Genomic DNA, 16,596 nt, shown 5'->3' with positions numbered 1-16,596 from the left:
ATTGCTTAGGGGCAGCCAGGTGGCTGAGTGAGTAAGAGCACTGGCCCCAGTGTTGGGATGACCTGGGGATCGAATCCAGGCTCAGATACTTAGCACCACACCCAGAAATAACTGGCCGTGTAACCTTGAGCAAGTTACTTAACCCCGATTGCTTTAATATATATATATATATATATATATATACACACACACTAATTTTTATTACCACAAATATATGACTTCTGTAAAGGGAAATTATGTCTCCCTGAATAATATAAAAAGTGGTCAAGGACATATGAATAAAAGGGAAACAAGGTTCTATGGGAGGTTACAGGTAACCATAATAATTTTGAGGATTAAGAGGGAGATTCAGAGGCTTGGTTGAAGGCTATCAGTTCTCACATATGTCATATAAGAAGGCAACTAGGTGGTACAGTGAATAGCGTATTGGCCCTGAAGTCAGGAAAACCTGAGTTAAAATCCAGCTCAAATACTTATTAGCTATGTGACCCTGGGCAAGTCATTTAACCTCTGCTTCAACATGGGAATAATAACAGCACCTACATCATGATGTTGTTGGGAGGAAAAAAAACGAGATAATGTTTGTATAGCACTTGGTACACCATATAAATTCTTATTGCCTTGCCCTTTCAGCTTTTAATGTTCTAGAACTCTGTGAAATCAGAAATGAAAGCAATAAGCATTGCAATAATATAGAGATACTTCATAATTTACTGAGTAAAGAGAAAGTAGGAAAGTCTCAGGTGGATTGGAGACCCTGGGTATATACATAGGCAGAAAGCAGATGGGGGACAATGAGTAGGTGAGGAGTGAGAATAGAAAATGATGACACATATGAGAGTGGTGTGAGCCATGGATTAGCACCCCAGGTGCTAATGTTTCACTTAACATCTATAAAACTTAAAGAAATTTTAGCTGGGGTTCCTTTCTATCTATTGCCTTACAAAGGTAAGTACAAGGATAGATGTGTTACGCAGTGTGTAAATTATTGTAAAGTAGGACCTCAGATTGCCATATGAAGGTTAGGGGTCTTGCTAATAGCTTAGGAAGAACCAACTAGCAAGAGAACTGTGAAGTGAGAAAACATGGAGCCAAGAGATACGAGTCCAGGAAAGACTGTTAAGTGGCCTAGGGAAATCAGGAGATTGCCCCCAAAGCATATCTATATTACATTTAAAATCCCTTCCCAGGAAGCCCCACCAAGAAGTCTGGTGCCTTACAGTTATTGGACATTCCCCATCAATTTAAAAGCATTAATTTCCTAGAGTCTGAAAATACTTGCGTAGGATAGGTAGATCAAGCTATAACACTTTTTTTTTTAACTTGTGACATTGAGAATTATTGCTACTTCATTCTAAGCAATACACAAAATGCTACAATGAGCATACCAATAGGGGTAGTTCCTCAATGGTTACAAAATGCAAATGTCTACCCAACTGATGTAATATAAATGATTCAAGGACTGATATCAGTTGTTTAGCTGAAGAGATGTAAGAGTCCTCAAGCGGTTAGAAGGGCTAAAAGGTTTCCAGAAAAAGTCACAAACTCATAATGTTTCAGTTATAAATAAAGAAAAATTATCTTAAATAAGAACTTGGTGCTGACTTTCCCCTTCTTTCCCCTAAGGTTATATATCTTTTTAAAATGTTTTTGCTACTGAACAAAAATACTGCTGAAAATGCATCAAAATAATTTTTCCATGAACTGTAATATTACAATATAATTGTATAAATATATACAAATATATATAATTGTAAAAATAATTACAATATAATTGTAATGACTAAGAATTACAATATAATTATTAAATATTCTAATAATATTTATAAAAGGAAGATGCTAAAAGTCATATTTAATATAATCTAAGAATATATGTATATATGCATACACATGATTAAATGTATATCAGAATTCTGAACTATTAAAAGTATAAGATATATGTGTATACATATATATGTGTGTAAATATACAGAGAAACAAAGGGCATTATATAGATTTTAATATCTATGTAGGAATGATACATAATATGCATATATGCATTGATTTAGAATGCTGACATACAATGAATTTACCACCAGAACTCTTCCCACTAAACATATGATAAAGGAAATATATGCTATATAAACCAATTTCTAGAATCTCCAGTCTGGCTATTGTCTGACAAGATGATATGAAGATAACAAAACAAAGTAGAAAAGGTGAGCATTTTACTCCTTATAAATAGAATTAGGACTTGGCTGAAGGTTAGATTTTCTTTCTCTCTGAAATTTCTTTATTGAATTTTCTCTAACATGTCTGTCTGCAAGCTTTGAGAAGTTGTCACCGTGCAGAGGCAAACATCCCCCGAATACATAAAAAGGGCATTGATATATATGGATACCCCAATAGGAACACATGTCATCAGGCATGTACATGTCTAGTGCACATATGCACCGAGAGTTTCACCTTTGAGAGGGCATGCTTTCCAGCTCATATGGTTCCTGTTTGAAGGGCACATTCACTGCCAGCACCGAGAATGCAGTGCCCCGATGAGCCTCAGAGTGGAGCTCAACCACAGTCTACAAGTTATCCACTACTGTAGGGCCCTAGCACCTTGGTGCAAGGTCACACGATTCCCTCCCTCTGTTTTTCTCTTTCTCCTTTACCCACCTGGGAATTCAACAATACAATCTTGAGTGGAGTCTTCAGACTATGTAGCATTAGTTTATTGAACAACTGTACCTGCTTTTAAATTTTAATGATGCATTTTTAATACGATAAATGTAGTATACTTGGATGGTTTTATATGCAGGTCGAATAAACTATGATTTTTGTTACTCTTCAAATCTGACTTGCCAAAGAATAGTATGATAATTGTACTGCTCATGTAGCCATAGATATATCTGGGAGCTGGCCAGTGACCCTGGTTCTGTACCAATGAACAAAATCCCTCAGTTTCTGGGAGTCAGTGTTTTTAGATTTTTTGTAAATTGAGGCCCTATTGCTTAAGATTGATTTGAATATTTTTCTATGTGTCATACTTTTGTTTAACGCAGTTGTGAGGTACTAGAAACTTTAGCTATGGGACACTAAAAAGATGCCGGCTAAAGGTTGCCATGGTAACTGCCCAGGCCTCCATTCTCTGTAGTTTAGGAGAGACTGAATTCTACAGTGTTTAATGCAGGAAGTACATGGTTAAAACAAGAAATCATCTGGAAGTCAGATTACTTTATAATTCGGTGATCTCCTCAGTGGATATTCGAGGCACCATTAATCTTATAAATCCACAGTGAATTGGCAATGGCCCAAAAGAAAAGTTGTGAGGAAATTGGGGGATTGGTAAAAACTCCACAATGTAAATTGCAATTTTGAGGCAAGAATTCTGCTAATTCATGGTATATTTTGTAAAATTTTGCCTCAGTTCTGTGGATGTTTGTATGTGTGTGTGGCAGGGGGAGGGAGTGTGAGGCAGACAGGAGGAAAGGGAAGGGGATATGTGTTTTGGTTTGAATTAGCAGGATGTTTAACTCAATCCTCCATTTCACTGTCTGTGTGTAAACATTGCCTTTGAACAACTTAATTACTTTTTTTAATGCCACTTCTTTGTAAATATAAAAAAAAACAGCAGGGAATCTATGCTTTCCTACCTTTTGGTGGTTTGTGTTTTATATTTCCTGTGTAAGTTATATTACTTCTTTGTTCTTTTTAAAGTTTTCCTTTTCCTTTTGATATCATTGCTACTATTTTTTAAAATGTTACTCTGAGTGTTACATGTTGTTTAAAAATGCATAAGGAGCTAAGTAGCTTAAAACTGAAACAATCTTAAAATAGTCTTCGTTAAAAGGGAAGCATAACAAAGGATCAGAAGGCATTAATATTTTTGGTTTTTGGGAGGGAGGGGAAAGAGCATCCTCAAACAGTGATGGAGGTTGTGCATTAAATTTATCAAAATTATTATTTTAAAAGAAAAGGCCTATTCTACTTTAGCTCTGCCTCTCTTAAGAGATGATAAATCCTGTTTAACCTGTAAGGAGTTTATTCTTGGCACATATATCCTTTCGATCTGTGTTTAAGCATGTAAACTGAAGCTCTTGGATAATACATATGTATTTAGCTAACAAATATGTAAAATATATTTTCATGAATAGAGTACTCTTTGAGAAACTCACATTATCTTATCAAATTGGGTGATGGTTATAATCAGAGATATAATCAGAGATGTGTGTGCTTATGTGTGAGGGAGTATGAGAGAGAGAGAGAGAGAGAGAGAGAGAGAGAGAGAGAGAGAGAGAGATAATGATGTCTGTCCATTTGTGGTATAGAAAAGGTTTCAGGTGCAGTTGTTCTTACCTCTTTTCCTTCTTTGCAGGATTTGGATGGCTGCTTAGTATGCACAAAACCCTGAAGTTAATTTAATAAATTGCATTAGCCACAACACTGGAAGGTATCAGGAAATTAGACAGAAGCAACAAATATGTGAATGCATCTCACATCTCCCAGTGACAATGTTTAGCATAATTGTTTACTATGAATTAATTATAATTATACCTTAACTGTGACTACTTTAATATATTTTAAATGTATTAAAATTCATTTTAAGATTAAAGTAAACTTGGTGTTTGTAGGTACTGATAGGCAGCCTTATTAACTAGATTTTTTAGCTATGGTTTTGTAGAAAGTACTGTATGACCTTGGTCAAGTCATTTAAATTTTTGAACCTTAAGTTCCACTTTTATACAGTGAGAAGATGGGGGTAGATGATCTTTAAGATCTCTTCATAAAATTCTCTGAATTTAGTGTGACAGTCTTCACTACAGAGATAATTCTGAGGTCCAGCTGTAAAACAGTGCACTCAATGGTTTGCTGCCAAGTCATACAAAACAGGATTTAGAGGCTTCTTTTCTCCCTCCCGTCCATTCTTTTCTTTCTATCTCCTCCCTCTCCCCAAATACTTTTCTACTCTGTGTGTATGAGCTGTGGCGCCAATTACTTACAGACTCAAATCCCCGGAAAAACGTTGTGCCTCAATTTTACTATTTATAGGTTGGGGGTGATATTTGCTCATTGCTTAGCTCATGTAGAAATTGTGAGTGTTATTATTACGCTGACTGTAATACGTACTTGGTGCTCTTAAGGGAGCATAATGAGCTCGAGATAAATATTGCTTAAAAATCTCTGCTTGGTCATCTTCTATAGAGGTGAAAGAAGAAGGAAATCTTATTGTATATTTGAGTTCTGACTTCTCTGAAGAGAGTACCAGCAATTGAGCGCATTGGCTCTTCTTTGCTCTTGGATACCAGTCCATCGGGAACTGAATTTAGTCCAACAATCTATTTCTATCCTGGCACTCTAACATGCTAGAGGTTTTTTTTTCCCCTTTTTGGTATATTTGGATTTTGTTCAAGTATAATTAATTCTTTAAAAATAATATTTCAGTTCCATTCTAGTGGGAAGACATTTAGCTTACAAAAGTTTGTTTGCCCAAAACAAGGACAAAATCCATGCCAAAGACATCCTATCAGAGCTGTCTCTTTCCTTCTGCCTTCTGGGATTGTACTTTGGACAAGCAAGCAGAAGAACATAAGATGGTATACAATTCTAAAACATTTTAGGGAAATTACCTCATTAGATCCCTTCTATGACTCTTTGAAGAGGTACTATCCCAGCCTTATTTGGGATATGGAGAAACTAAGGCTCAGAATGGTTAGATTATTTGCCTGGGGTCATGTAGCAGAGATGAAAGGCAAGATTGAAACTCAGATGTTCCTGATTCCATCAATTTCTCTATTTCTCTGTCTATATAAAGAACTATGCTAGGTGTAAAGAGATAGGAAGTTTAGAAAAGATATAGGTCCTTCCCTCTTGAAGCTTATACTCCTCTAGGTTGATAATACATGAATGCAAATGGTCATAATCCACTACAAGAGCATGTTTAGCACATTAGAACATTCCAAAACTGTGTAAGATTTGAAGAGGAAGTTCTTCACTGACCAAGAGTACAGGAAGAGGTCTATGGAAAGACGAATCCAGGTATCCAAGGAGATTACCCAGAGAAGGTGACATTTGAGTTGGGCTTTAATAATTGGGTCAATGTAAAAGGAAGAGAGAAATTCCAAGCACTGGTCATACTATCAGTAAAGATGTAGAGGCAAATGGATATAGATGGTGCTCATAAATCATATAAATAGTCTAGTTTAATTAAGTAGTTGAATGTGTGAAAGGGAATGAGATGAGACGGGAGAAATAGGATGGTACCCGACTGTAGCAGGCCTTGAATACTAGGTAAACCAATCTGAACTTTATTAACTAGACATCAGGAAGCCAATGAAGATGAGGAAGATTTTGTTAGGCAGAGAAGGGAGAGTTTTGTTCAGGAGGACTAGCACAGGCAAAAACATGGAAGAGGGATTAAGTATGGCATGTACAGGGAAATGATAAAGAGAATGGTTTGATTGGAGAGGAATTTATATGTGTATGTATGTGTATGTGTGTGTGTATACAGGAGAGAGAGAGACAGACAGAGAGAGAGAGAAAGAGAGAGAGAGAGAGAGAGAGAGAGAGAGAGAGAGAGAGAGAGAGAGAGAGAGAGAGAGAGAGAGAGAGAGAGAGAGAGAGGGATCCTATAAGGTGGCAGGGAGTAGATGCCAGAATATAAAGGTCCTTAATAGGATTTGGACTTAATGTGGTACACAATGGGAACATTTTAGATTTTTGAACTGAAGAGTGACAAGGTTTATGTGATATTTTAGGGAAATTAGTCTGCCATCAATAAATATTGATGAATAAATATTGATTATATTGGAGTAGAAGATCTGGGAGGCAGGGAAACCTTTTAAGAATCCATGCACAAGATTATCAGAACATTACAATTGGTGGCAAACAAAAGGAAAAGATGAATCTAAGAGGCATTTGAAAGAAGAATTGCTAGAACCTTATGATTGATTAGCTATAGGTGATGAATAGGAAACATTAGTCAAAGATGAATGCAAGATTCTGAGGCTGAATGAGTGAGAGAATATTGGGGCCAGTGACATGGAGAAGGAAATTAGGAGGAAAGATTGGTAGATAGAAAAAAATGACAAGTTGATTTCTAAACATAAGGTGGGAATGGGACATTTAAGTCAAGAAAACCTGCCCTTCATTGGAAATGAGAGATTGTAGCTCAAGTGAGAGGCAAGGACTGGATATATAATTTGGGGACTAATTGGCATAAAATTAGTCCCCAAGGCATCAGCTAAAGCTTTGAAAATGGATAAGTTCTTCTAAAGAGAAGGTAGAAAGAAAATAACAAGAGATCTACAAAGGATTTTCCATACAGTTTCTTATTCATCTTCATAACAACTTTATGGTCTCAAAGTTCTATAGGTATTAGTGCCCCTATTCTACAGATGAGGAGTTTAAGGATAAGAGATGTTAAATAATGTGTCCACTGTCATATAAATAATAAATGTAAGAAGTAAGACTCAAAGAAAAGAAAAGGTCTGTGGGTTGAGCCTTGTTGTGGAAGGGTAATAGGGAAGTGATCAGAATAGATGGCCCCAATATTCTCAATGAAGTAGAAAGTGAATTCAAAAGATTAATGCTAAGGGGAGGCAGGATGAAAATGGGGGCCAGAGGAGGAAGTTTTCCAGAACAACTGCTGTGGGCAACCTGCCAGAGAATTAACAGAAGATGAATGGAAAGATTGCTGAGTGGTGGATAGCTGGGGCCAAGTTCAAGTTGGACAGCATGGATATGTGGAATAATTTAAATTTTTACTATTAATTACTTCTTTGGGTTAAGGCATTGAAAATGCCCCTGTTAAAGTGCAATAATCTGGGAGGGGTGATACATTACAGCCATTATCTGGTATTAAAAAGGTAGCATTAATTAGTTAAATAGATTAGCTTCAGTTATCTACCAAGTATTTTGAAAGAATGGAACCTAGGACAGATATTTTTTGATAGGGAAAAGAAATGTATGGGACTTCAATACCTCCATGAAGGGCACACCTGGATGATAGATCACAGTGGTAAAACCTGAGGCAAGGTATAAAACAGAAAGGATTGGTGACAAGTGGCAATGGGAATATAATACTAGGGATCAGTGTACAACTTGGTTTAGGATTTATAGTTGGAAATAAAATGCAAATCATTACTGGATCGTCTTACTCTCCTTCCCAAAAGGGTCTCAGGGTCTCACCCAGGGATCCATAGTGAAAGTCAGGTTCAATTGTCTTAAGAAGTGAAAGGTCCCCAAATCCTTTTTAAATTTCTGTTTTGGAGAGTCAATAAGTAGAATAAAGGTGGAATCCATAACTTGTAACATATATTCCCAACTGGAGAGTCTCACAAGGGACCAGGGATTGAGATTTCCAGGTATGAACAAAGAAGAAAAACTTCCTAGTCATTGTCTTTCTGTGTGGTTAAAACTCCTCAGGCTGTTCTGCCACACATTTAGACTGTGAGCAAAGGGATATAAAGAAATACATATTTCTAGGTTAACCACAGATGTTTATCAGAAATAGAATTCACATACAGTCTCAGAAATGGACACCATTACTCCCAGTCAAAGGAAGGCAAGGGGAAAGATAGAAAGACAGTCAGTTCCTCCACATTCTCTACAACCCATTTGCTTTTAGTAATGCTCTATTAGTCAAGGTATTCCCTGAAGAATGAATGTAAATAGGAATTGTTTCTGTTTGGGGTTAGAAACCCTGAGAGTCTTCCCCACCCAGTTTGATTTTTTTTTTCTGGACTAGGTTAAAGAAGCCATTCCTTTCCTCATTTTTTAACCTAGCCTTAATCACTGAATGAGCATTGTCTCAGTCAAAGTGAGATCTAAAGACGTTAGCTTTAAAACACCAAGGTCTTCCACCACATCAGGAGCAATCATACTTATGTGTATCTGGACCCTGGATCCAGATGACTCTGGAGGAGAAAGTGAGACTGATGACTTTGCATAACCTTCCTTCACTTAAATCCAATTCACTTGCATGTCATGGCATCACCTCCATGATGTCATGGTCCTCTTCTAGGAAGAAGGACAAACAACAAGAATAATCAAGCTATTCAAAAGAGCAGTCTTCTACTTCCTTCTCCCTTCCTACCATGCCCCTCCCCCCCTCCATTGTCTTCCCTACTTGGGGAATTGCCTTTAAGTCATGGCTATTAAAGCTGCCCCTCCCCCACCTTCCCCTTCAGGGAGAGATACCCAAAAGCTAGTGATGAGTAATGACCTGAGTTTCTAAAATAATAACTATGAATACATGAGAAACTTTTGATTTGCAAAATTATAGCATTTAGAAAGGAATTTGGTATGAAAAAGGAGCCAAGGGCACAAAACTTTTGATTTCTCTCCTTCCTTGTGACTACTTTTCAGTTGAACAGTAGGAAGTACCTTCATAATCCACCTCACTCTGTGCGATCATTCCATCAAGACCTAAAAAGTACATTTCCAAAGGGTTGTGTTCTAGGTTACTTCCTAGAGACTTGTCTGGCCCATAGACCCATAGTCTATCAGATACTTCAGAAATAACAATGAAGACATTTGTTGCTCACCTCCATTACTCTCAGCACTGAGTATTGTACAATGGAAAGAGTACTGGTATAGCACTCAATAGACCTAAATTCAAATCACAACTATTCCACATATATGAACTGTGACCATAGACAATCACTTCATTCCTTTAAGCCTCAATTTTATTATCTTTAAAGTTAGCATAATAAAACCTGCTCTTACTCCATTATAAGACCATTATAAGGGAAATGTTTTAAAAACTTTCAAGTATAACAGAAATGTGAATTATAGGTACATCACAGTTACCTAGCCTTAATCACTGAATGGGTGTTGCCTCCGTCAAACTGAGACCTGCTAAAGACGATAGCTTTAAAAGGCCATGGTCTTCCACTGCATCTGGGGTCATCTCCAGTCATCCTGATGTATATCTGGCTACTGGATCTAGATGGCTCTGGGGGAGCGCCAAGTAAGCTCTAAGGGGTTTGTTGGAATTTGATCAATTAGGTAGAAAGTATTTACCATGTGCCTATTCTGTATTCATCAGAGTTTAGTAGGGTAACAAGATCTGATATATAACATGATTCCTACCTTTAAAGAATTTACAATCTAGTTGAAAAACAATTAACAAGTGAAAGCATGCAGGTATGGCTATGTTAACATCTCAGGTACAAGTTTTTAGGGTTGAAGAATTTCAGAAAAGACATATGCCCTGAACTTTAAAGAAGCAAACTTTTTAAAAATAGAGAAAAATGAGTGTCATCTTATAGTGAGAAGCTCTAAAGGGGAATATGTCTTAAGAAAAATGGGAGATTATAAAAAATGAAATTCTGATTATACATAACGAATAATCTAAATGAGAAATTCATGGAATTACACAAGGGAGTTCTCTCATGTGATCAAATTTTAAAAGATAAGGAGGGGCATATTCCCAAAGATGAATATTGATGACTGTCACAAACTCATAAGAGTAGTGTAGAAATGTAAAGTTCTAAATGCAGGAAGGTTTATACAAAATGCTAAATACAATTTCACCCTAGTGATTAATGTTTAAAATGTCCTTAAGAGCTATGTGCTCAGTGTTCTACTTGAAACCCCTATTTACTCCAAGTTATTTTATGTTTAGGCCAAAAAGAACAAAGAGAACCTCTGTTTGTAGCAGATATTATGATGTGTGCAAATGAGAGAAAAAATACAGAATGACCCAAATGCCACTTTGGTTCTCTCTCTATCCTGGAAAGGGTAAAATAATTGCTGATAGTCCAAGATAGGGGTGGAGATAGTAAGAGCACCTGACTGCTTTAAATGAGTTCAATTCTCCAGGCCCAGATGTATTACATCACAGAGTACTCAAAGTGCTTGAAGGTATCTTTTCATAGACATTGTCAGCAATTTCTGAGAAATCAAGGAGAAAGGGAGAGATACCCAAACTCTGAAGATAAGCAAAAGTCCTAGGTTTTCAAAAGGGTAAACATGAATGTAAGAGAAACTTCTGATTTGCAAAATTCTAGAATGTATTAAAATTTTGGTTTAATAGCACTTAGAAAGGAATGTAGTGAGGGGGGAAAAGGGAGCTAAATACTTAGGACCATGGTAACAAAGAGAAGCCAAAATGTATTTATTCCCAAAGTGTAAACCATAGCAATCTAATTTCCATTCTTCTTTGATAGTGTACCTGAAAGACTTCATTATCTATAGGGAATCTATCTTTATGTGGCCTAGTGAAAGACTTCTTCAGTGCAACTGATGAGCACTTTCCATCAGAGTATCTCTCTATTTTATGCCTCACATATGAATATTTAGGGGATGATTGAAGAAAGTTAGAGTGATATTAAGATATACATACAAGACATCACATTTAAGGAAAGGCTTTAAGCCGTTGTTTTGCTCTACTATATCAAATATTGGTTTGTCTTCACTAGATAAAATTACATGAGATATTTTATTCTTTACACCTTTTAGTCAGTAGTGTGTGAAAATGGGGTCTCCTATAGAGAATTATCTGTGCATCTTTGTCTGTTCCCTTTCCATATTTTCATTATGGATCACATAGAATGTGATAGAATGCAAAAGCATTTATTAATCATTTATAAAGTACCAAGCACTGTGGTACAAATAGAAAAATGAGATGGCCCCTGCTTTCATGTTGCTCAAATTCTAATTGGGGGAGCCAATATATAAAGGCAGGATTTAGGTCATGGCAGATTGAAAGACCAGGGTGGTACTGACAGGGAAAGTGGAAGGTGAATAGAAAGGCCCCAAAGACCTTGGGAAATAATGGCAGGACAGATAAGTAATGGCATTCAGTATGGTCAAAATGAGTGTCTACAACCTAGTGAGATCAGGGCAATGCAGGCTTTTGCTGTAGAAAGGCAGAGTACATAGCTGCTCTCTGTAGTGTCTACAGGTGTCACTGGCTCTGAGAGCCTTGATGAGTAGGTAGACCATCCTCAAGAAGATTTTATTGAGATGGAAAACTAGATATGAGGTTCAAGTAGCGTTGGTTCCTTTTTTGCCATCTTTTTTTTTTTATAATAATGTCATTTTTCACCATTCATTTCCTATATTCCCCACTTTGAAATATTTTGAAATGTGATCTCTGATGGTTTTAAATATGTTGTAACTTCCAAGAAAAATTTATTTCATGTGAACTTTATCACATTAAGCTATTCTCAACTGAATTCTCTTATGTGCCATTGCTATTTTCTCATTTAGAACTTTTGTTACTAAGCCGTTAATAGTTTAAAAGTGATGGCCCTACTATCATCAATGATGGGAATGAATCATAGATTCTCATAGTTGGAAGGGTCCTCAAAGGCAAGTAAGGCAGGCCCATGTCTAAATAACAGTCTTTTTGAATACACCCCAACAAATTTTAATCAGACTCTTGATTTAAGATATCAGAGGAGAGGGGGAGTTGAGAGCATACTACCTCCCAAGGCAATCTCTTTCACTTTTGAATAACTATACTTGTTAGTTTCTCATTACATGAAGCTTCTATTTGCCTGTTGACAACTATCAGTTGCTTCTGATTCTGCTTTTCAATAACAGTGTAGAACAGAGCTTCCACATGACAACTTCCAATGCGCCCTTTCTCTCCTGACCTAGTCTTCTCTTCTTCAAACTGAACATCTCAAGTTCTTCATCTGAATGTGGCAGCAGCTTCCTGGTTGTCTTCACCTGAATTTTCTTCAGCTTATTATCAATACCTTCCCTAACATGTTGCATCTAAAACAGAATACACTCTTCTGAATGTGATGTGACCAGTACTGAGTGAAAAAGAATACTCACCTCCTGGTTCCAGATGTTCCTCTTCTTTTGATGTAGCCTATGATTTCAATAGCATGATTGGTTGCTTCCAATGATCTCACATTGTCAAGTGTGCTAGTGTAATAGAATTGCGAGACCCTCATAATATGAGCTATTGTTTACATACACCTTCCCCAACTGTTATTGGTGAAGTTGATGTTCTGAACTTTACATACCGATTAAATTTGATCTCATTCAATCTAGATCAATATTCTAGCCCACCAAGATCTCTTTGTGTCCTGACTCAGTCATCCAGTGTACTAGATATCTGTCCCATCTAAGTGTCATGTGCAAGTTTAATAAGTATGCCATCTAAAACTTTGTCCAAGTTATTGATAAAAAATATTCAACCTTTTCTTTAACAAACTAAGTACAGGGCTGAGACCAGATCTCTGGAGCACTCCACTGGAAACCTGGTCAGGAAGACCAGCCAGTGAATTGTTGTAAACAATAATAAAACTGACAAAACTCAATGACTATCAATGAAGCAAAGATGATTTTGAGCTTGTGTGTCTAGGTTACTAGGAGAATGATAGTGTCATTTACAGAGATGAAGCTCAGAGTGGGATTTGTTTTTGAAGAGAATGTATAAATCTGCTCAATATATGGTGGGTACTCAGTGCTTACTGGTGGGCTGGCACTAAATTTTACCATCCTTTTCCTTCTTAATGTTCTTCAGTGGATAAATGTAAGTAGTTATTACTTAAAGAAAATTTCATATAGCATTTTACCCTCCTGCTGAAGCCAAACTATTATCTTTTAGTTAAGTAAGCAGAAGATAGATCAATAAGGTGTCTTTTGAAATGTCCATAGGAAATTATCACCAACATTAACCTGGCTATCTGAAGGTTGCCGTTTCTGCATATAGACTTCACTCCTGAAATACCCTCTCCTTGGCAATACTTTTCATACAAGATAGTTTAGAAGTCATATTTTAAATAGAATTTTCCTTTCTGTTGTGTGGAAAGAAATATGATTATAATGATTCCTCCCAGCAGATTTATCTCTTTAATAATGAAAGCTAAGACTTTTATTTTGGCACTTTTATTAGATTTAATTATAATATGTGAGAAAGTGTAGTACAGTGGATAGAGACCTAGTCTTCAGAAAGACCTGTAATCAGTTCATCCATCTGACCCATACTAGGCTAGTGATGTGAAGCACTTAATCTCTATATAACACAAGCAACTAAAATTATAATGATAGAATAAAAGATTTATATTTAGAAGGAAATTTGGAAGTCAATAAGTTCAGGCCTCTCATTTTTCAGATGAGGAAACTGAGGCCAGAGAAGTTAAGTGATTTGCCTAGAAATAACTATATGAGGCAGGTCTTGAATACATCTGATTCAAGGAGGAGAGTTTATCCATTATGTTACCTTCCTGCCCCCAAACCACTGCTGATCTGTTTTGTTAGAAGGAGTTTCCTTACCAGAAAGTTCCTGTTCCAGTGACATTCTAGGTCTTCATACAGAAATCACATACACACATATACACATATGTATATATACATATACACATATACTAACACATGTGTATATATAAATGCAAAAGACTATGGAATACTTTTGTCTCTAACTTATTAAATTCTATTATAATTATCCTTCTTTTAATTTTCAAATGCTTTGCTTTCTGAGAAAGTGGGAGTGAGTAGGAGGTACAGTGTAAAAATATTGTGTGTATTGTAAGAGAGAATGACCTTTTATATTACTCATTTCTGAAGCAGGTCTCACTTTTTAGGTAGAGACTGAAAGTTTACATGGAGATGTATGGTGGTCATATATCTCAAATGTAGGTATATATTTAGTGGCTTTCTCCATTCTTATAAATAGGGAAAGATATTGGAGTTATGAATATCCTGTAGGAAAATTTAAAAATACCTCCCACACTCTAGCGAAACTTGAACAATTTTTAGAGGATGGATTACAATGGATTCACAAAATTTTAGCACTGGAAGGGACCTCAGCAGTCATCTAGTTCAGGGCTTCTTAAACTTTTTCCACTCGTGCTAATTTTTTGGTTTTCAGCAGAGTTCATTGGCATCGTGTGGCCTGAGGGAATACTCAGTGCAAAGTGTGCATGCTTTGTGTTCAGAACCAATGCTGCAGTGAAGTTCTATGATGCAACACAGGCCAGTGCCTCCAGAAACACAGTGGATTCATTACGTGTTTGTTTTTTAATTAATTTTTGGTCATTGCATATTTGAAATCCATTTACTGTTGCCAAATTTTTCATGACCCCATATGGAGTTGCGGCCCACAGTTTAAGAAGCACTGACTCGTCCAACCCATACATGTAAAAGAATCCCCACTACAGCATATCTGACAGGCACTCATCTGTTGTCTGCTTAACTCACTACTTGCTGCAATAGTTCATCTCACTTAATGGACAGCTCTAATTGTTAGGAAGTTTTTCTTGACATTAAGCCCTAAAATTTCCCTTTGAATTTTCTTTTTTTTTTTTTTTTTTGGAGGAGGGAAGACAGGGCAATTAGGGTTAAGTGACTTGCCCAAGGTCACACAGCTCTTAAGTGTGTCAAATGTTTGAGGCCAGATTTGAACTCAGGTCCTCCTGACTCCAAGATGGGTGCTCTATTTACTCTATTTACTGTGCCACCTAGCTGCCCCTCACTTTGAAATTTCTAATGATCATTCCTGGTTTCTGGCTCCTGAGGCCAAACAGAACAAGGTTTATCTCTCTTTCACTTGAAAGACCTTTCAATTCTTTTTCTTTTTAATTAATTAATTTATTTTAAGTTTTCAACATTCATTTCCACAAAATTTTGAGTTACAGTTTTTTCTACCCATCTTTTCCCTACCCCCACCCCAAAATAGCAAGCCTACCGAATACCCCTTCCCTCAGTCTGTTCTCTCTTATATCCTCCCCCATAAACCCCCCTAACTTTCTAGTAGGGCAAGATGGATTTCTATACCCCAGTGCCTATATATCTTATTTCCCAGTTGCAGGTAAAAAACAATTTTTTAAAAAACATTTGTTTTTAAAACTTTGAATTATAGATTTTTTCCTTCTTCCCTCCTTACCCACCCCCACTGAGAAGATAAGCAATTCAATATAGGTTGTATATGTGTAGTTACACAAATAATTTCCATAATTGTTATATTGTGAAAGACTATATTTCCCTCAATCCTTTCCCCCCTCACTTATTCTAATTTCTCCTGTGACCCTGTCCCTATTCAAAAATGTTTGCTTCTAACTACTCTCTCCCCAAATCTGCCTTCCCTTCTGTCACACCCCCCTCTTTATCCCCTATCTCCCTATTTTCCTGTAGGGTAAGACACCCAATTGAATGTGTGTGTTATTCCCTCCTTAAGCCAAATTCAATGAGAGTAAAATTGTCCCATTCCCTTTTCACTTTCCTGCTCTTCTCCTCCATTATAACAGTTTTCTGTTGCCTCTTTTATATAATTTACCCTAATATATCTCTCCCTTTCTCCTTCTCCCAATAAATTCCTCTCTCACCTCTTAAATTTATTTTTTAGATATCATCCCTTTGGGCAGCTAGGTGGCACAGTGAATAGAGCACCAGCCCTGGAGTCAGGAGGACCTGAGCTAAAATCCAGCCTCAGATACTTAACACACAAAAAAAGAAAAACTAGCTGTGTGACCTTGGGCAAGTTACTTAACCCCAATTGCCCCTCCAAAAAGCAAAAAAAAAGAAAAGATATCATCCCTTCATTTTCAAGTCATCCTCTGCCCTCTGTCTATGTATACATGAACATACATAGGCACACCCTCACATATATATTTATACACATACATATACCCCCCTATACATACATATACCTGTACATAT

The sequence above is a fragment of the Petaurus breviceps genome, unplaced genomic scaffold (assembly GCF_028583685.1).
Source record: "Petaurus breviceps papuanus isolate PSGF00001 unplaced genomic scaffold, PetGlider_PUasm1.0 90730, whole genome shotgun sequence".
Lineage (NCBI taxonomy): Eukaryota > Metazoa > Chordata > Mammalia > Diprotodontia > Petauridae > Petaurus > Petaurus breviceps.
Note: the sequence above shows the minus strand (reverse complement) of the source record.